We start from the raw sequence: 22800 nt of genomic DNA on the forward strand, positions 1-22800 counted from the left end.
CGCTGGGGATGGCGGGCTGGCTGGGATCCGCTGGGGATGGCTGGCAGTCTGCGGTCTAGTGGGAATGGCAGCCTGGGGTCTGCTGGGGTTGTCGGGCAGCCTGGGGTCTGCTGGGGATGTCGGGCAGCCTGGGGTCTGCTGGGGATGTCGGGCAGCCTGGGGTCTGCTGGGGATGTCGGGCAGCCTGGGGTCTGCTGGGGATGTCGGGCAGCCTGGGGTCTGCTGGGGATGTCGGGCAGCCTGGGGTCTGCTGGGGATGTCGGGCAGCCTGGGGTCTGCTGGGGATGGCTGCCATTCGTGGCTTTGGTGGGAATGGCAGCCTGAGTTCTTCTGGGAAGGAGTGGCAGCATGAGATCTGTTGAGATTGGCAGCCTGGAATCTGCTGGGTTGGCTCAGCTTGGAATTTGTTGTGGGTGATTGGCACCCTGAAGGAATAACTGATAACTTAGGATCTGGTGGGGTGGCTTACAGCCTGAGATCTGATGGGGATAACTGGCAGCCTGGGCTCTGGTAAGGATAGCTGGCAGTCTCAGATAGTGGGAATGGCTGGCAGACTGGGATCTGCTGGGGATGGCTGGATTCTGGTGGGAAGTGCTGGCAGTCTGCGATCACCTTTCAAACCCATAACCATCTAGAAGGACAAGGATAGTAGATACATGGGAATACCACCATCTGCAAGTTCCCCTGTAAGCCATTGACTTGGAAATACATTGCTGCTCCTTCGCAGTCACTGGGTCAAAATCCTGGGATTCTCTCCCTAATGACATAGTGGATCAACCCACAGCACTGGACAGCAGTGGATCATGACATGGTGGATCAACCCACAGCACTGTTTCAAGAGGGCTCTAGAGCAACTAGCAACACCCATGTCCAATGAATGAGTAAAAAAACTTGAAATGGCTGGCCGCCAGGATTTCTGGTGGGAATAGATTGATAGCTAGGTCTGTGGGTCATAGTGGGTTGCCAGCTTCTATAACCATGTGCCTATTTAGCTAAAATTCATTGCCCTGATGTCCATGTCTTGACAGCTAAGGAATCAGCCTACATTGTCTGTTGCTCATGGCATTGGTAGTGTGGATTGGATTTGCATGTTGGTTGAAGTTGGCAGGCTCTGGGTTATTGATTCCAAGCAGGCATAGGTTAACAGTATTTAGAGGCTATAGTTTGGGTGTCAGTTGGTTGTGGGGTGGCATTGATCCTACCGTCATTAGGGCACCTGAAATGAGGCATCTGGTAATTAGAGGTGGGGACGTAGTGGTAATGTCACTGGACTAGTAATCCAGCACTGGGGACGCAGGTTCAAATCCTACCACAGCAGGTGGTGAAATTTTAATCCAATAAAAAGTCCAATGATAACCATGAAACCATTGTTGATTATCGTTGATTGTGCTTGCTGACTGCATTGACACAAAAGTGTTGAGTTTAAAATTCTCACCCTTGTTTTCAATTCCCTCCATGATCTTGCCCTTTCCTAAATCTGTAATTTCTTCCAACAACAGAATGTTGTGTGATATTTGCGCTCCTCTTATTCTGGCTGCTTGTCCATTCCCAAATTTAATTTCTCTACCATTGGTGGCTGGGTTTTGGCTGCCTAGGCACCTATCTCTGCAATTTTTCCCGACACCTCACCACCTCTATATCTGGTGTTTACCCCTTCACGGCACTTCTTAAAACTTTCCTCTTTGGTCAAACATTTGATCATCTGATACAATATTTCTTCATATGATTGGTGTCATACTTTGTTTTATAACGCTCCTGAGAAACAGCTTGGAACATTTCTTAAGTTAAGATTGCTGTATAAAATGACTTGTTTATGTTATTATGTACTCAGCGATGGTAGTTGATCAAATTCAGAAGTGTTCAGAATTTGGAAAATGTCAAATCTGACATCTGAAAGTCATTGTGCGAGCCTCTTAGCTGCATGTTTCCCAGCATTTGACGGTGGCATGCTGTTCGTTAGCGATGGGATTCTCTGGTCTGCCGCTGTCAATGGGATTTCCAATTGATGTCACCCCATGCCTCTGCAAAACCCACAGGTGGGGGTGCGCTACTGGCAGGACAGGAGAATCCTGCTTGTGTGAGGAGCCGGAGAATTATACTCTGTCGTGGTGATCACTAGTCATAGAGTCAAAGAGGTTTTCAGCATGGAAACAGGCCCTTCAACCCAACTTGACAATGCCGCTCCTTTTTTAACCCCTAAGTTAGTCCCATTTACCCACATTTGGCCTGTATTCTTCTATACCCGTCATACCTATGTAACTGTCTAAATGTTTTTAAGAGACAAAATTGTACCCGCCTCTACTATTATCTCTGGCAGCTTGTTCCAGATACTCATCAATCTCTGTGTGGAAAAAATTGCCCCTCTGGACTCTTTTGTATCTCTCACCTTAAACCTATGCCCTCTGATTTTAGGCTCCACTACCTTTGGGAAAAGATATTGACTATCTAGCTGATCTATACACCTCATTACTTTATAGACCTCTAAAGGATCACCCCTAAGTCTCCTATGCTCCAGAGGAAAAAGTCCTAGTCTATCCAACCTCTCCTTATAACTCAAACCATCAAGTTCTGGTAGCATCCTAATAAATCTTTTCTGCACTCTTTCTAGTTTAATAATATCCTTTCTATAATAGGGTGACCTGAACTGTATTCCAAATGTGGCCACACCAATGGCTTGTACAACTTCAACAAGATGTCCCTACTCCTGTATTCAGTGTTCTGACCAATGAAACCAAACATGCTGAATGCCTTCTTCCGCACTCTGTCCATCTGTGACTCCACTTTCAAGGAGCTATGAACCTGTACCCCTAGATCTCTTTGTTTTATAATTCTCCCCAGCGCCCTACCATTAACTGAATAAGCCCTGCCCTGGTTCGATCTACCAAAATGCATCATCTCACATTTACCTAAGTTAAACTCCATCGATCATTCATCAACCCACTGGCGCAATTGATCAAGATCCTGTTACAATCCTTGATAACCTTCTTCATTGTCCACTATGCTACCAACCAAACTTACTAGCCATGCCTACTAAATTCTCATGCAAATCATTAATATAAATGACAAATAACAGTGGACCCAGCACTAGTCTGTACTGAGTTACTTAGTTGCAGTGAGGTGACAGTGCTTGTGATACTTTTCAATCTGCTGATTTAGGGAATAGAACATGGCCAAATATATTCTGCTACTGCAGTCATGCAGTCCCTGTTGCAGGTACTTTTGTCTGTGGACATGTGGCGAGTGCAAGATCAAGCTCAACTGTTAATACTCTCCTGATCAATTAATCTTTGAGTTAATGCCATGTCTGTCACTCTGATGGGTCACTATTATCTGTTGTTATTCTCTGCTACACATTTTTATTTCTTAAACTGGAATGTAGATAGGCTGTGAACTTCACCCCAGGAAAGAGATCATTTAGCAAAGCTGGAATGTTCATCTCCATATTGGTATGAATCAACATCCAGAAGTTGTGCAGTAACTCAGCTGAGAATTGATGGAACTTTCATTCATGAGGTACAGCTGGGGAGCTAGTATCCATAGGCAGGTTGTCAAGGACTGTGGATGTTGATTGTAGTTAGCTGGCTCATATTCATTGTCAAATGTATGGGGTTGCACTGCAGGCAAATTCAATCATCTTGAAGCTAGATTTAATCTTAGAAGTCATCATGTTATAACTTGAATTGCTAGTCATTTTTTTGGTTGCTTGTTTTGCCTCAGTGAAAAAACCAATATGATATTCCTGGAGAAAATCAAGCGCTGTAAAATTTTCATGTTTTTGTATTTTTATTTAAAAGAAATAGAAGAAATTAATATCAAAACTAAAGTAGGTCAGCTCATTTTCATACGGTGTACCCTAACCTTGCTGTGTCTTCCACTTGCCATTAGTCTATTGAAGCTATTCAGCTGACTATACTATGTGACAGATTTTCTGCCTTAAAATGCTGATTTTTTTTTCTTGTTGTACTTGCTATTCTAGTGGAGCCACATACTCTTTTGCAGCAGATTTGAATTGTAATCTATTCTTCACAAATGGAATAGAAAATAAGGGGGAAAAGTTGCTCAGAAATGTTCCAATTTTAGTGAGTGTAAAAAAAGAAACCATTAGGGTGGGACCTTTCCTTTCTGCCATTATAAGTGGTAATTGCATTCAGAAAGTAAATGGTGTTCTTAAGATTTTAGTCTCCTTTATTTGCTACAGCAATACCCTCAGCCCAGACATGAGGACAATAAAAAAAAATGAATAAAAAAAGGAAATTATGCAGTTATGCACTGCTTCCACATTTCATTTTTCTGTGAAAATGTCATTGAGCAAAGCCAGTTCCATAGTGCATCTACTTAAATTGAAAGCACAAAGCTTTACACTTGGTTAATATACTTTTGTACTTGAGAACTTGCTTTGTATCATAGGAGTATATTTTGAAGAAGGGTGCAATACCGTCAGCTGCAGGTCTATTACTAGTTGCAGCAATTTGAAGTGATGAACAAAGTGTTTCCGTTTAATTTTTTTTCCTCTTTGGCGTATTGGAGTCAATTTGCTAAAAGCTATGCTGAATGACAATACATAAAAAAGTCAACACATTTTTATAGAAGCAAACTATTTTTAACTTTTAAAAATTCCATTTGGATGTGGCTGCAGACATGGAGGCCACAGTGCCTCTATTGTGCAAGAGATCAGAGAACAATAAGTTCAAGGTAAGGTTCACAGACACCCTTTAAAAGTGTTCCTGTTCTAAATTGGAAGTCAAAATCTAGCTGTGCTTTGGGATTAAGAAGCTGAAAAAGCTCTGGAGATTGGAGCCGACTGGCAGTCATACTGTCTGATATTAAAGGAAGTCCCATTGAAAATTACTCATCAACTTGCTATACTCTTCCTATTGTGTTGCAGTCCATTGCCAAGATTTATGTGTGCAATTGTTCTAAGATATGAGTTGTGGTGAATCTGACGACAAACCTGGGGCCAAGGTCTAATAGTATTTGAGGCGTAGCAACTGCCCATCCTGTTCTTTTACTTTGTTTACAATTTTTAAGTTATAATAAGTCAGCAGCATTTTTTTTAAGCTTTTGACTTGCTGTAAAGCTCTTCTAGTTTGTTCAAAGACAATTTTGATTTTAGTTTTAGAGGTGATATTTTTCATTTGAGGTTGTTTCAGCCTATACCATTGTCACAGTGCAGCAGTTGTGCTATTCATTTTTGGTACTGTGCAAACGTGTTGCTGCTGTATAACTGATGGAGACCTATGAAAATCCTCTTGTGAGACATGTCCTTTTTAACAATGGCACAGTGTAGGGTTCACCACGTGATGAGTGATGGGGGTAAATCTGTATCCTCCTGTTGCATGCAACAATCAGAACCACTAGCTAAAAGGAGCAATTTTCCTTTTCAACAATGTAATTTAACACAGCATGTGTTGATGGATGCTATCAGAGCAACGACAAAGTGTTATGATGCAGGTACATGGCTGTAAATCCCTATATGAAGAGCCCCCAGCCACATCCTTATAATGGAATACTTTGTCCCTGTTAAAGGAGCACATCTCAGAGGGTGGTGGGTGAGTGGAATTGCTGCTATTGGTGGTGGTAGAGGCAAATTCGATAGGGTCTTTTAAGAGACTTCTGGATGAGTACATGGGACTTAATAAGATTGAGGGTTATAGATAAGCCTAGTAGGTAGACATATATGATCAGCACAACTTGTGGGCCGAAGGGCCAGTTTGTGCTGTAGTTTTGCTATGATTTTATGATCTCTGAGAGAGAATTTACCCCAGAAGGCAATTTAAAAGTAACACCAGCTTTGAGCAACTTGTTAGCTTGGTTAACCACAATGCCAGTGTATTTGTTGGGGAAGAAGAGGAGCCAGGGAATACAGTTTAAAATAAGGACAGGAGAATTGAACAAAAAGAACTTAATTAAACCTGTGAAATCTGCTCTAACGATAACAAGGTAGATTGAAAGGCTGAAAAACTGTGGAGTAATGTTTAAATTGGCCCTATTCATTGACCTTTTTAAGAGAAATACTGCCTATTTAGGCTTGCAATACTTTTCCGCTTCTAATCTGTTTTTGTTTTGAGTTTGTAAATCTCTTTGTAATCCTGCCAATGTGAGTGCATAAAATAACTGCCACCAAATGTAAATAATTTTACAAACTTAGTAATTAAATCTGTGAACAGCGTAGAAGGTGCGTCAGATATAACATGCAGCAAATGTTTCCACACATACACAATATATTGTAGTATGCAAATTGGAAGAGGTACTTTTTGTTTTCCTCAAGGATCAATGGTGAAAGTGCAGGAGGATTGAGAATTGACGGTATGTGGCAATTGCAACCAATCAATGCAATGCATCCTTGACCCTTCCCAAAAACCTTTTACTTCAGGATGTCCATTTCCAAATTATAGGAATCACTGAAATTCTGTTTTCTTATTTTGTTTATTGATTAGTGTCACAAGTAGGCTTACGTTAACAGTGCAATGAAGTTACTGTGAAAATCTCCTAGTCGCCACACTCCGGCACCTGTTCGGGTACACAAAGGGAGAATTTAGCATGGCCTGTGTGCCTAACCAGCAAGTCTTTTGGACTGTGGGAGGAAACTGGAGCATCCGAAGGAAACCCAGGCAGACATGGGGAGATATAATTTTAGATTGTTGTGAAAAAATAGAGCAATACAATTGCTGACTACATAACTGTGATGAGTATAGGTCAAATATTTAATCTTTGTGCTTATGTTTATTTAGTTTGAAATTCTATATAGATATAGGATTCTTTAAAGTCTGATCATCAACTTCATTGTTTGTCAGTCTTGTTACGTATTTCGTTCCTATTTTTTATTCCGTGTTGAACTTGAAATATTTGAAGGTCGCGCTTCCATGATTGAGAACCTAGCCCCTGATCACAATGAGTGTGTAAACAGAATCATGTTGATCATAAACCTTACTGATATTTATGTACCAGCATAAGATTGTTGCAGCTACAATGTTGTGTCTTTGAATCCCTTCTACTTCTGACTATTCTTTCTGAGAGTGTCGATATAGTTAGTCAGCCAGATATCTAAAACATGCAACAAAATAAAACATGTACTTAAGAGTTTTCAAACTAAGCCACTGTCTCTTTCCTAATATCAAGTGCATTTCAATGACCCAATCTCTAAATTTAGGCACCAGGTGGTTCGTAAGAAAGGCAATTAAGTATGTGTAGGGCATACTGCTGGATTTTAGCAGCTAAAGACATGCACAGAGCACAGATGAGGTTGCGGCTGCTTATGCAGCCAGACCTACCCTCCCTGTCAGTCCATTAGCTTCTAAAATGTCCTGGAGTCAAGTGGGGAGAAACCAAGCCTCCAGGATTGATATACCCTTTGCGATTGCACTAACAAGCCAAGCTCACTGTCTCATCAGCGGTGCAGTCGAGCTGTGCAGATCTGTCTCCTTGAGGTTGAGCCATCTCAACCCCAAGGAGATTCCTCCTGTCTCAAGTTTGGCAGCACCACCCACCCCAACTTCAGATAGCATCTTGGCAATTGTAGGCTTTCCCTTTGGTAGTAATTTAATGCGATCTACCCCATCCTTTTTAAATGGCTACCACTAACATAAAAATAATGCTGATTGAAAAAAACTAGGCTAATGTTACACTAAGAGCAATGAGATATGGAACAGTGGGGGAAGCTGGCAAAAATTGCAGGGATTTGGTGTTTTTGTGGATGGATGGAAATGGATTTAATGTTTTTCCTCACGTACATGATTATTTGCTGTGTTTTGCCATGTTGCAGAACTATTCATGTATGCAGCGTAGCTTTTTAGTAATGAAATGCAGTTACATATTTAAATTGCTATTTTTTAAAATTCTTTTCCCATCTCTTCTGAAAGTATTGATTTGCACAACTAGAGGCATCAATTCTTTTGTGATATCTTGTCCACGTAGGATCATTACAACCAAGCCAGAATGTTTTCTCACCTGTTCCAATTCTAGTGTCAGTGTACGTCAGTAACTATTGAATTTGCTTCTTCCCTGTATCTTGGCATCTGTGGCCAATTTCAGCACTGTAGTTAAGAGCTAATTTGAAGTGGACCAGAGACAACCCTGGACATTTTCTGGTCTTATAACTCAGACAGAAACACTAAACTAAGCCATTGGATTGGGGTAGAATTGTGTGTTTCCACGAGATGTTTGCCTGTCCAGTTTGCGGGCCAGCATGGTGGCACATTCTCCATGTGTCTGCATGGGTTTCCTCTGGGTGCTCCGGTTTCCTCCCACAGTCCAAAGATGTGCAGGTTAGGTTGACTGGACGTGCAGATTGCCCATAGTGTCCCGGGGTGTGTAGGTTAGAGGAATTAGTGGAGTAAATCGTGGGGTCATAGGGATAGGGCCTGGGGTGGAATTGTTGTTGGTGCAGATGTGATGGGCCTTATGGCCTCTTTCTGCACTGTAGAGCTTCTATGATTCAATTTCTAAGTATTAAAATTATGCCAGTTGGAGTTTCACTTCTGCTTTTGAGTTAATGTCAACAGATTTGGTATTTATTCAATGATATACAGCAGAACCATAAGTTCATTGTAAGAATGCATGCCATAAGTTATTCTATGCACCAGTTAGTTGTTTGCAAGAGGTGGTTTGTCAAGTTTTGCAGATTTAAGTTGTATCTGGTACATAATTTTATGGAAATATGGTGACAGGCAGAACAAAAATAATCTGTAGATGTCCTTTTTAATTGTCTGACTTTCAGTGAACTTGATTGATTCCTCTACAATCGACAACATGGGGGTACTGAATGGTCCATTTTTCATTTTGTTCTTAAACTATTATGATTAATATTCATGACAGAAGTTTATGTAATCCTGCAGTTTATGGGAATAACCACTGTAATTTACCAGTAAGTTCACAGGATAACGTTCATCTTCACATTTTATGATTTAGGAGTTGGAGGATGGTTTGCATCATTGCAAGCAATAGTTTGCTGTACGATATATAAATTGCAAGATACTTTTAGTGTGATTTATGCATTGACTTTTATAATCTACAGGAGATTAAAGTATCAGCTCGACACTAAAAAAACTTTGTGTACTCCACAATGGAAATAGCCCAGGAAGAAATTGGTATGGAAATTTCCTGATATGTCAACATGTCTTGTAGGTGGAGGCTGTTGAACTGTGCCCTGACAAGACCTATTACCACAAATGTTGAGATGGCTGGGAGGCAGAGATGGCTCACTCTGAAGTAAAAGATAGGGGTGTAAGAACTAGGAGCAGGAGCAGCCTGCTCTGCCATTCAGTAAGATCAGCTCCACTTACTTGCCCGGTCACCATAACCCTTAATTCCTTTACTGTTCAAAAATTTATCTATCCTTGCCTTAAAAACATTCCATGAGGTAGCCTCAGCTGCTTCACTGGGCAGGGAATTCCACAGATTCACAGCCCATTATGTGAAGAAGTTCCTCCTCAACTCAGTCCTAAATCTGCTCCCCCTTATTTTGAGGCCATGTCCCCTAGCTCTAGTTTCATCTGCCAGTGGAAACAACACCCCCCGCCCCCACCCCCACCCCCACCCCCACTTCTATCTTATCTATTCCCTTCATAATCTTATATGTTTATATAAGATCTCCCCTCATTTTTCCAAATTCCAATGAGTATAGTCCCAGTCTACTCAGTCTCTCTTCAAGCAATCTTTTTATCTTGGGAGTCAACCTAGTGAATCTCCTCTACACCCCCTCCAGTGTCAGCATATCCTTTCTCAAGTAAGGGGACGAAAACTGTACACAGTACTCCAGGTGAGGCCTCGCTAACACCTTATATAGCTGCAACATAACCTCCCTGTTTTTAAGCTCCATTTCTCTAGCAATGAAGGACAAAATTCCATTTGCCTTCTTAATTACCTGCTGCACCTGCAAACTGCTGTCACTGTGTTGTTTCTGTGTTCTGTTTATACAGTATCACACCAACTCTACTGTGTACATAGAGATGAATTTCAAAAATAGCAAAACTACTTTAGAATGATTTACAGTTTGCACTATTTTTTAAAATCAAAGAGAATCTTAATGAAAATGAATAAAGGATAAAGTCCTGGTGTGGGGAGAGTTGCTTTTAGGTGGAGTAGGGATAAAGTACAGAGCTCTATGGAGATCCACAGATAAACCTTTACAATGTATTCCACTATCTACGTCATTAAGTCATTTAGCTTTCTAATTAATTCTGTTTCTAAAATTTCAGTGACAGCAACTGCTCTTATGGCGCTGAGAGAGTACAAGGTGCCCAGAGTTGTTGGGAATCGAGCACAGAGGGCTGTCTGCCTGCCACATAGAGCATCTGAGTACAGATAACAACCAGCAATACGGTAAGTGAAATAAAAGTCTGAAAACTATATAGGACAGAAAAGGATTAAAACTAGTGAAAGCAAAAAAGTTTAGATGCAATTGGCTGAAGTTGCAGCATTAGTATCCTGAAAAGAAGTGACTTCCACCTTCAGCTAGATTAATGAATCAAACTTCAAATTGATCTCCATTTTCTAAGCAGTTTCGATGCACCAGACTATTTGACAGACTGCTTAATAAGGTAAATGAGTTTTATTTAGATGCAAGTAATCACACTGACAGTCAACTGTTGCAAGTAGAATCTGAAAAAGTCATAAATTTTTTTCTACTTTTTGTGTATTACTGAACTGTAAATAACCATGTAAGGATCAAAATTGGAATATAAAAGTAATTTTCATGTACTATTAAATTCTCCTATGAAAACTTTTTTCAACTAGATAAAGATCCCTTGTTAAGCACAAAATTCTTATGACACAGCTTTGCTTGCTTAACATGCAGGTTAATAGGAATAAGCGGGACTTTAATAAATGTTATTCTGCACAAGACCAGAACAATGGCAGTCACACAGTTAGATGAAACTCTAAACCATAAAAGCATGTTTGAATGGTTTATGAAATCAGCTGAGTTCTGTTCCTGTACTCTGTATTTTGTGTAAATACAGAGCATTGGAGCGGCAGGCACCAGTAGTCAGATCTGACTTATTACACATGGTTATAGACTGAGAGACCATGAGAAAAGATATTAAGTTCGGGAGCAAAAAGTTTAGATGCAATTGACTGAAGTTGCAGCTTTAGTTAGTATCCTGAAAAGAAGTGATTTCCACCTTCAGCTGGATTAATGAATCAGACTTCAAATTGGATCCCCATTTTCTAAGCAGTTTCGACACACCAGACTATTTGACAGACTGCTTAATAAGGTAAATGAGTTTTATTTAGATGCAAGTAATCACACTGACAGTCAACTGTTGCAAGTAGAATCTGAAAAAGTCATAGTGAGTTTTTTTTCTACTTTTTGTGTCTGCAACTTTAAACCTGAGCTGAGATAATGTCACCAAGTCGTTTTGTTTATGTAGTCCGTTCTACTATAAATGAAGGACAATGTGTATAGACAGTACTGTTGGATTTGAATGACGTGGTAATGCAGCAGCATGTGGGCTAGTAACATATTGATTTCCCATTTTTCCTTAACACGTAGAATAAGTGTAAGACACCTGCAGTGAAAAGAAGAAAAATTGGTAAGCTAGTGGTCTAATTCTCCCGGAGCTTTTGAGGATTAGGCAAAGAGGGAGCCATCATCCAAACCTGAGAAGATTACTCTTCACGTAAAAGAAACAAATGCTGGAATCAGAACTGATGAAAGGTCATCAGCATGAGACATTAACTCTATTTCCCTCTTCATTAAAGCTGCTTGACTTTGTTTTTTATCAGATTTCCAGCATCTGCAGTAGTTTTCTTTGGTACAGATTCACTCTAGCTTTAGTGGGGCAAGTAACACAGGAGCACTGAACAAGGTTGAAAATGATGTGAGGTGGCAGAACATTGAACAGCTGCAGAAAAAAGTGTTGTAATCCGTATTGAGCACTTTCAAACTTGTGTATTGAGCCTATGTTCAAATTAGGACTTTCAACTTACGTTTTCTATCCATCAGATCATTTGCATGCCTGCTGTCTTAATGAGGTCAATTAGAAATGTAAACACGTTCATTTTATTAATTGGTGTTTCAGTCTCAATTTCAGCTATCAACATCAACACAATAAATTTCCAATTTGGGTACAATTTTATCTTGCTATATTTGGTAAGGAGCAAAAGGGCATAAAGCTGAAGGCAGAGTGAGATCTGGTGGATGTATTATTCCACACTTGAACTGGCCAGATGGACTACAGTGGCCTTTGCAGTTTGATGCGTTTCAATGATATTGATTGCAATGTTGTTGGATTACAAGAATAGCAAAGTCAAATGTTAACACCATGGAGATGTGTGTGAAGATATAGATACTATAAAATACTTTATATGGTGTAAGTCATCATTACTATTACGAGGCATTGTTTATATGAGAACTGCATGTTTTGCATGTGAGTTTGGCTGATTATCACTATACTTTTATGTTTCATTTTAAATGGATACTAAGCTTGGTCATCATGAATATCAGACTCTCGATGTTTAGGTTCCTTTGATACTTTATCATTTCATACTAGGGTAGAGTAAAGGCTGCAATGTGTTAAATCCATTTGATTATTGTTTAAAAAGCAGCCACATCAGAAGTTGGTAAAAAAAATCTTTTAACTTTAAACCAGAGCAATTACTCCTAGAATTTAGCCTCTCCAGCACTACAACCCACACCCACTCCTCCACACCACCAAATATTCTTTTCCTTTGACTCTGCGGACTCTTTTGAAGCCTTGCTTCCTCAGAACAGTCACTGAGGGCTGTGCCTTTAGCCCGCTGGGCCCTTCCTCCTTCAGGTCCCATGCTCTAAAAGGTGAGCATGGACTTAGAATCATAGATCGATTCTATGATTCATAGAATCCCCACAGTACAAAAGGAGGCCATTCGGCCCATTGAGTGTGCACCAACTGCAGTCCCACTCAGGCCCTTTTCCTGAAACCCTACATATTTACCCTGCTAATCCCCTGACAGTAGGTCAATTTAGCATGGCCATCAACCTAACCCACACACCTTAGGACTGTGGGAGGAAACGGAACACCTGGAGGAAACCCACGCAGACACGGGGAAAATGTACAAACTCCACAGAGACAGTGACCTGAGGTCAGAATTGAACCCAGGTCCCTGGCGCTGTGAGGCAGCAGTGTTAATCACTGTGCCACCATGCCATTCTGTTGGATTGGTGCATGATTGTTCTTGGTAAAGTGATACAGTGGTTTGTCATTACCTTTTGAAGTATGGCTGACTGGGAAACTCTCTCACTCATCATCTGCCATCAGGGATATGGAAAGGATTTACAGGATGAAATCAACCTGTTTGGTCAGGGTGTGCTCACACCTGTGACCATCAAGTCCTGAAGTAAGATTTGAACCTGGAGCTTCTGGCCCAGTGATAGGGAGACTACTATTGCACTACAAGACCTCCATCCAGAACCTGTGCTCTGGAGTTCCCTGCCTAAACCTCTACTACTCTACCCTCATTGAAGACCTTCTTTAAAAATCACAGCTTTGATCAAGTCTTTTCTAAAATCACCTTCATTTCTTTATTATGATTCTGCAAAGTATCTTTGAAACTTTTTTCTACATTAAAGGTGCTGTATAAATGTGAGTTATTGATGTGATTTAGCAGCTAATCATATTAACCAAACAAAGAAACCTAGAATACAATGTAGGAATTCTGAAGGAGGAAACATTGCTGTGTTCTCCTTGAGACAAGTTTTTTGCTGACAATGCTATAAATGCTCAATCTTTTATTAGATTGAAAAATTCAACTTAGCACAGCAAGAATTGCCGGCAAGGATACAGGGTCAGTCAAGGTCATGCCTTTGATTAAGTTCAAATTTGTTGTGAAAGCATCCAATTCCTATGGATACTTACTGCAGTAAATTTATGTAAAGTGATGTCAGTTGGCTTAGTCAGATCCATGTTAAGGGACAGAAGATAGATGAGATCACTTTAGGGTAGTCAGTGTTACTTCATCCACCTTTGAGAAACTAATGACCTCCTAAAAGAGTGACCTTGTTGGCTTAGGATGCACTTCAGGATCAATGCCTTCTGTTAGCCTTGGCACAATCTGTAATGTAAGATTGGTATGCAGTTTCTACTAGTTTCACTCAGCTTGTGTTTCTCAGAGTTCTCTAGACAATTGTGTATGAAGTTTTTTTTTAACAAGGCAATGCTTATTCTTTTCTGGAGTAGTATTTAGAGTTTTGGTCATCCTATTTCAGGAAGAACTGAAAAGCATTGGAAAAGGTGCAACAATGAGCCATCTGTTTCATTCTTGCTAATAAGATAAGACATTTTGGACCAATTCTGGCAGAATTGAATGCCTACTTAAAGGGCACTATAACATGTACCCGATAGTGGGTTTTTTGTGGTTGTGTTAAATGTTTGGTTCTGGAGTTTAAGCTGACTACAGAAATAGTGTTTGGTCAATAGTGCTTTTGGTCTGCTTGTTCTGGGAAATATCTTAAAACATGTAATCTTGTTTTGTTACCCATTCAGCAGTTAACTGGAAGTTCAAATTTCTTTTATAAAAATTATTGTTCTCTGCTGGCGTCATAACACAAGAACATCTGATGAGAAAATTATAAAGCCACTTAACCAAGCAGTCAGACATATCTAAAAACCCAGTTAAATTTTGGATCGAATACTCGTTAAGCTGTCCACTCGGACAGAAATTACTCATTTGCCTTTCAACTTGTATTACCACAATACATTTAATACGTATTTTGATACTCCACCTCTTGTCTGGGTGCACAGATTAAAGTGACCACAAGCTGGCATAATACAGTGTGGAAATATTTAGAATACACAGTGTTACAAGATTTGAAGCAAGACAAACTCTTGATCCACCGTGATCAGCATCGCCTGGCACATTCAGTCTTCCCATTTGCGCACCCATCCTCCTCCTTGCACGAGAAGTTTGCTGCTTTGTTATTTCAATATTCTATCTGTAGTTATATTTCTGTGACCTTTCAGGTTTTTGAGGTTGTGAATCACTCAAGACAGCTGATGCGAGGCATGTAGCTTCCTACTGGCTTGTTAGATCCATGACGCTGACAAGATTGTGTAATGCTAAACTTAGCTATTTATTTTACAATTACATTTAAAAATTGTACATGATCTAACAAGAAAATCCACAACACAAGAATGCAATTTAGCCTATCAATTCCACTCCATTCAGACTTTCGTTCCATGCCATCTTTTGATCCCCTACTTTAGGGACACAAAATCTCTTCCTCTACTTGCCCTAAAAAAGAAATTGGACAAGAGTATTAAGAATAAGAATTGTATGAAGAATATAATCTTGAGTAGTTTCTAGAAAATGATCCTTCAAATCCTTTCCACCGACAAGGCACAAGTCAGGAGTGTGATGGAATACCTCCCCCTTGCCTGGATGGGCACAGCTCCAACAACACTCAAGAAGCTTGATACCATCCAGGACAAAGCATCTGCTTGATTGGCACCACATCTACAAACATTCAATCCCTCCACAACTGATGCTCAGTATCAAGAGTGTGTACTATCTACAAGATGCACTGCAGCATTTCACCAAAGATCCTTAGATAGCACCTTCCAAACCCATGACCACTTCCATCTGGAAGGACAAGGGCAGCAGATACATGGGAGCACCACCACTACAAGTTCCCCTCCAAGCCGCTCACCATCCTGACTTGGAAATATATTGCTGGTTCTTCGCACTTCCTGGGTCAAAATACTAGAATTCCCTTCCTAACGGCATTGTGGGTCAATCCACAGCACATGGACTGCAGCTATTCAAGAAGGCAGCTCACCATCACCTTCTCAAGGGCATCTAGGGATGAGCAATAAATGCTCACCAACCAGTGAAGCCCATGTCCCATGAATGAATTTAAAACAAAATCATCAAAAGCCAGTTTAACTCTTCCATATCTTTTTAATTTAAATTGCCAGATCCCCACAGCTGCAATCCTGAGCTTCATGAAAATTCTAAACTAGACAAGAGTAGGAAAATATTTGCAGTCAAATTAGTATCTTTGTTGCAATAGTGTTGCTTTAAATTTGGAATTTCTAATTTGCCAAAGACTTTAGCAAAATCAAAACTTCTTATTCTGGACAAAGCTACTCAAAGCTGAGCCTGTATGAATATAAATGCAAATTTTACAGAGTCTGGTCTTGTCTGGTTACTGTCATAGAATGTGAAAGTCTAATTGTGAACGGTGTTTTCTTTTGAGTTGAAATGGCAGTTTTTCATCTAATGGGCTCCAAATTATTTGAGCAATAAACACTCTTAATTCCTTGCAATTAGCCAATTATAATTTCAGCATTTATCATCGAAGAAACCATCCTCCTAATAAACAAGGTCCTTGTTTAGGATTCACATTTTGTAGCAAAATTATAACTGCTGCTGAGGGCAGCATGGTGGCAGTGGTTAGCACTGTTGCTTCACAGTGCCAGAGACCTAGCTTCCATTATGGCCTTGAGTGACAGTCTTTGTGGAGTTTCCATGTTCGCCCCCTCATCTGTGTGGGTTTCCTTCGGGTGCTTCAGTTTCCTCCCACTGCCCATAGATAGACAAATTAGTTGGATTGGTGATGCTGAATTAATTCATTTGTTAATGGGCACTCAAAAGAGCACAAAGAGATGGTGAACTGTAGCTAAAGAGCAGATCACAGGCTAGGAGTAACTCACCTCAAAGTCTATCCACAATCTACAAGGCTCAAAGCAGGTGTCAGATGGAAAAATCTCCACTTACCCAGATGAGTGTAGCTCCAAAAGCAGTCACTAAGCTGACATCGTCCAGAGCAAAACAGCTCACTCAATTGACACACCATCCTTAAACATTAACTCTGCCACTGACACACACTGGTATCAGTGTGTACCAGCTACAAGATGCACTGTAGGAACCTACCAAGTCTCCATAAACAGCGCCTTCCAAACCCATGACCACTACCATTTCGAAGGACAGGGGCAACAGACACAGGGGAACACTACCACCTGGAAGCTCCCCTCCAATCCACTCCTCATCTTGACTTGGAAATATATCATTGTTCTTTCACTGTCATCAGGTCAAAATCCTGGTATTCCCTCCCTAACAGCTCCGAACTTAACAGTTAAAGAAGGCAGCGCACCACCACCTTCTCAAGGGCAGTCAAGGATTGGCAGTAACTGATGGCCTACCGAGTGCTGCCACATCCCAGGAATGAATAAAAAAAAGATATTGTGTATTTCGCCGATATAAAACAACACATTGTACCTGCCCAGTAGAACACATCCACCCTATTCTATTGTACCTTGAGTTCAGTTTGACCACATTAATTCATCTTTGCAGTCTCAGTGAATATAGCAGTACCAGTCTTTTCAATAGAAGCTGAGTGATTTAGCCAATGCTCAAATTCATTTCAGCAGTCACTCGTAATACTGTAATTTCAGTTGGCAATCCACGTATTAACTCGGGCATGCATGAGACATGATGACACAGCAGCTTTCTGCTGCAAAACTTAAACAAAGACATTTGGCAATAAAGAGAAAAGCAGAATTGTCGAAATCCATCAAAGTAGCAAAGAAGAAATATCTTTAGAGCGCCCAAAGCTTTGAACTAGTACCATTATAGCATGGAAAGTTCCAGGAGGCAATTAGTCACATTATTTTTGGGCACATTGGTAGCTGTTGTTCAAGAAGCTATTGAGCAGTGACCTTACAATTCAGCAAGGATTTCCAGATTGTTACTAAAATACAATCTAAAATAATTTATGCGTTTGTTTTCATGGTAAAAGTTTTCACTAGCCAAAAGGGTTTCTTTAAAATTCAGTTTTATCATTGAACTCTTGTGCGCTAGTCTTTATTTAATTTGTTAGAATCTAAGCAATAAAGGTTTCACACTAAAATGCAAATTATCCGATTATCTTGAAAGTGAACAGCATAGTAATGTGGGCATTTAGTGCAGCACGGCATGATGGCACAATGGTTAGCATTGCTGCCTCTCAGCATCAGGGACCCACGTTCAATTCCCGGCTTGGGTTACTTTCTGTGTGGAATTTGCATGTTCTCCCCATGACTGCGTGGGTTTCCTCCAGGTGCTCCGGTTTCCTCCCACAGTCCAAAGTGCCAATAGGGCAAATGGCCACCTTCTGTACTGTAAGGATTCTATGATTCTAGTGCTTTAAAGTCTGAATTCTCAAATAATTTGAAATGAATTAACTTTTGATGATAGAGTGTAAATGGGCAAGTAATTATTTTGGGGAGATTTAAATAAACGAAGAATACTGGATTTTTACCTATAATGGAACAGGAATCACAACACTTGGATACATTATCAAAGGTGGAGTAGGATCCAAATGTATTACAAACAATTCATTCTAAAGTGTCCGATTAAGCAGCTATTTGGACTGCGTCCAACAGTCATTTCATTATAAATGAACATACTATTCTGACCCTGTACCACTAAATGGTAAGCTCATGTTTAGACTGTTGCATGAAATGTTAGATGCTCTACCTAAAACCACCAAAAAACATAAAAACAGGGAATGCTGTAAACTTGAAATTATTAAGAAACTAGGTTTTTTGAAAAACAGTTTATGAGGTAACCAAATCCAAATCTTCAAAATTATGGCAAGGTGTAACCACTGTGAGTGCCAAACAATCATTTAGACATACTTAGGTTGAAAAACTGAAGAACACTGCTACAGTATTAAAAGTTATTTGATGTTTTATTCTTTATAGAACTAGATGATAAAATTTTCTACCAACATAATTTCTGTGTAATGTAGAAAATGCAAAACTATAAATTGCAGGACTACAATTAAGTCATCTGGATTAATTTGAATATTGGAGTTTAAGTGATGGTCAACAGCAGAATTTCCTCAATTTAGTTTCAGGTAAATACGTAGGTTTACGGGGATAGGTTTGGGGAAAGAGTTTGTTGTCAGTGCAGACTCAATGGGCCAAATGACCCCCTTCTGTACTGGAGCAATTCTATTCTGTCAAAACTTAATCATATTTTGCTTTGATGTTTTAAGGGGATGATAAAGCTCTCCAGTCCTCGCAGTGCCCGTTGGATATGGAAGTCCACATTTTTTAATAATGCATCCTGGTTCTGGCAGTGCCCACTAGATATGGAACTCCACCTTTTTAATAATGTGCTAGCTAAGACCACAACCAGTGCTTTGCAGGCAATTCGAGCTAGCACACAAAACCCTGGTGCAGGGGAGATTCACCAAACAAATCTTCTAGAAACATATAAGACTATGAAGGGAATAGATATGATAGAAGCAGAGAAGTTGTTTCCACTGGCGTGTGAAACTAGAACTAGGGATCCTGGCCTCAAAATAAGAGAGAACAAATTTATGACTAAGTTGAGGAGGAACTTATTCACACAAAGATTGTGAATCTGTGGAATTCCCTGACCAGTCAAGCAGTTGAGGCTACCTCATTGAATGTTTTTAAGGCAAGGATAGATAAATATATGAACATTAAAGGAAATAAGGACTATGGTGAGTGGGCAGATAAGTGGAGCTGAGTCCACGAAAAGATCAGCCATGATCTTATTGAATGGCGGAGCAGGCCTGAGGGGGTCAGATGGCCTACTCCTGCTCCTAGTTCTTATGTTCTTAGTGCCAGAGAAGCAGCACTGGTATATCAAGTTGAAGTTTGGGCTGTCCTCGGAGCTAAGGCAGTTAAGGGGAAATTTGACAGGGGATCCAAGATTGTGACATAGAGCATAGAACACTACAGCACAAACAGGCCCTTCGGCCCACGAGTTGCGCCGATCACATCAACACCTACCAATCCATAGACCTATCTATAACCCCCAATCCCACCAAATCCCACATACTCATCCAGAAGTCTTTTAAAAGACCCCAGTGAGTTCGCCTCCACCACCACTGACGGCAGCCGATTCCATTCACTCACCACCCTCTGAGTGAAAAACTTACCCCTAACATCACTTCTGTACTTGCCTCCCCGCACCTTAAATCTGTGTCCTCTCGTAGCAACCATTTCAACCCGGGGAAATAGCCTCTGAGAATCCACCCTATCTATTCCTCTCAACATTTTATAAACCTCTATCAGGCCGCCTCTCAACCTTCGTCTCTCCAGGGAGAAGAGTCCCAGCTCCCTCAACCTATCTTCATAAGGCATGCCTCCCAATCCAGGCAACATCCTTGTAAATCTCCTCTGCACCCTTTCAATAGCTTCCACGTCCAAACCTGGGAAAAATATTTCCACTGGTAAGAAGGCCAGTTACCAACAGGTGCCGATTGAAGATAACTGATAAAAAGAAGCAGAGATGATTGATGTAGTATGCACTGCCTGAAAGGATGATGGAGCCCCTCAGTAATAACAGGACTTTGTTGGGGTGGGAATGTTTGAAGGGTCATAGGAAAAGGACATGGGACTAGCTTGATAGCTCTTTCAAAAGGACTGGCACAGGCGAGTTGGGCTGACTGGCCTCTTGTGAATATGATGCTTTCCTCAGGGCAGCATTTGCCTTTCCTGACAACCTTTCCCACCCCAAATGATGTGGGGAGAAGGACGAGGCTGAGACCCATCTCAATTAGTCCCTGAGCCTGCTCCAATGAGGTTGATTTAATCCAGCTTGCAGGCCAACTCTGCTGATTAGCAAGCTGTCTGACAGCACTTAAAACTGCATGCTCGTAACTGTGCGTTCAGTGCCTGCTACATATCTTCCCGAGACCAGTTGCTTTCTCTCTGAGAGCTTGAATTATTTCTCACACCTCCTCCTCTTGTTTTCCTGCAGTCAGTTTATCCTGTAACACTTCACAATTCAGTGGGATCAGTTCCCCCTCCTCCCCCAACAAAAGCTGTACGCTTAGAGTGTTTAATAGGAGGTACGGAACCAAGTAACTGGAACAGGCTCGGGCTGAATGGCCCTCTCCGATCCTGTATTAGGCATTGGTTGAGGGGATATGGCATGTTATCTAGGGCCATATTATTTTCTTTCTCGTAGAGCCCCCTACAGTGCAGAAGGATGCTGTTCGACCCATCGAGTCTGCGCAGACGACAATCCCACTCAGGTCCTATCCCCGTAACCCCGTGTGTTTACCCTGGGGTAGCGCAGTGGCACAGTGCTTGGTGCTGCTGCCTCACAGCACCAGGGACCCAGGTTTGACTCCCAGCCTGGGTCACTGACTGCATGTTTTCTCCATGTCTGTGTGGGTTTCCTCCACATGCTCTGGTTTCCTCCCACAGCCCGAAGGACATGCTGGTTGGATGCATTGGCCATGCTAAAGTCTCCCTGGTGTACCTTAACACTGTAGTGTGGTAACTATGGCTTTTTCACAGTAATGTCATTGCAGTGTTAATGTAAGCCTACTTATGACATTAATAAATAAATAAAATAAAGTTTTGTGGAGGCTTAATTGGTGGTGTTTTTTTTCTCAGTGACATTTTACTCCTTTCAGATTTGCAGTCAACATTGAAGCAAGGGTACTCACTACATTCCACTTAACAGTCTGAGTGCCTAGGTCATTTCAGACCATAGTTTAGAGTCAACCACACTGCTGTGGATTGGAGTCATATGTGTAGGCCAGATAAGGATAGCAGATTTCCTTCCTTATAAGACATGAGTGAACAATTTATGACAATCAAGATGGTTCCATGATCACCATCATTGAGATTTATCAATTGATTGAATTTCAATTCCATCTGTTGCTGTCATGGGATTCATAAGTTAGAAACAGAGAAAATAGGTGCAGGAGTAGACCATTCAGCCCTTCAATCCTGTACTACCGTTCAATATGATCATGGTTGATCATACATTTTCAGTATCCTGGTGCTGCTTTCTCTCCATACTTCTTGGTCCCTTTAGCCACAAGGGCCACATCCAGCTCCCTCTTGGATATATCTAATGAACTGGCCCTAAAAGCTCTCGGTGGTAGAAATTCCACAGGTTCACAACTCTGAGTGAAGAAGGTCTTCCTCTTCTCAGTCCTGAATGACTTACCCCTTCTTTTTAGACAGTGACTCCTAATTCTGTATTTTCCCAATATTGGGAACATTCTTCACGCATCTAGCCTGTCCAGTTCCATCAGGATTTCATATGTTTCTATGAGATCCCCTCTCATTCTTCTAAATTCCAGTGAGTCAATCCAGTCTCTCTTCATATTATCAGTCCTGCCATTCTAGGAATCAATAGTATTAGTATGGGCTTCTGGATTATCAATCCACTGATGTTAACACTATGTCACAATTTCCCTAGTTGGTTATCTATAGGATTGAGTCAAGAGTTGAGACTTTACCGACTCAAGAGCAACATCCCTGCTGTCATCAGAATTTGAATGGTCCTACCATATATTAAGCTGATCTTTCTCTTCACCCTACCTGTAACTGCAACACTATTTTCTGTCCCCGATCCTTTCCTTCTCTCCTATATACCCTTTGACGTTATGTTTTGTCTGTATAACATGCAAGAAACAATAATTTTCATTGTATCCCTATACATGTGACAGTAATAAATCAAATCAAACTTTATGACCCCCACAAAACAGTACTATGACTGACCTTCTATCTCAACTTTGCGTTCCCCACAGATCTGCACATTTCCTTTGAGATCAAAAATTTATCCATTCCAGCTGTGGGCTATCCACAAGTCTCAGGTGTGTAGAATTTCGCAGAGTCACAATACCCTCATCTCGGTCATTAAATAATTGACCCCTTATTTTGGGACCATGGCCTCACATTTTAGATTTTCTACCTATAAGTGTAGAATCTAATTTCCGCAAGAAAATTTGTGTTGGACGTTTATTTAAAATTAAATTAATTCTGGCATTTCCCACCATTGTCAGGCATGCCTGTTATAGAATCGAATCATAAACTGGTTGCAGTGCAGGTTGAGGCCATT

At 40.8% G+C, this 22800-nt stretch overlaps 2 protein-coding genes across 6 annotated transcripts in view; one reads left to right on the top strand and one right to left on the bottom strand.

Moving 5' to 3' along the window:
* LOC145358184 (kynurenine--oxoglutarate transaminase 1-like) overlaps nucleotides 1-22800 on the bottom strand; it is a 247401-nt gene that overhangs the window by 30556 nt on the left and 194045 nt on the right. The window lies entirely within an intron of this gene.
* Nucleotides 1-22800, top strand: part of lrrc8aa (leucine rich repeat containing 8 VRAC subunit Aa) — a 59409-nt gene that overhangs the window by 1110 nt on the left and 35499 nt on the right. For 4 of the 5 annotated variants that reach the window (XM_080211947.1, XM_080211949.1, XM_080211946.1 and 1 more), the window contains exon 2: nucleotides 10197-10320. The gene's annotated coding sequence lies outside the window, so the exon portion shown is untranslated. Of the gene's footprint in view, nucleotides 1-10196; nucleotides 10321-22489; nucleotides 22556-22800 lie in introns of those variants that run through there. The other variant, XM_080211950.1, reaches the window with a different exon arrangement.

This window comes from Carcharhinus amblyrhynchos, chromosome 25 (assembly GCF_965287045.1).
Source record: "Carcharhinus amblyrhynchos chromosome 25, sCarAmb.v2.hapA, whole genome shotgun sequence".
Classification (NCBI taxonomy): Eukaryota; Metazoa; Chordata; class Chondrichthyes; order Carcharhiniformes; family Carcharhinidae; genus Carcharhinus; species Carcharhinus amblyrhynchos.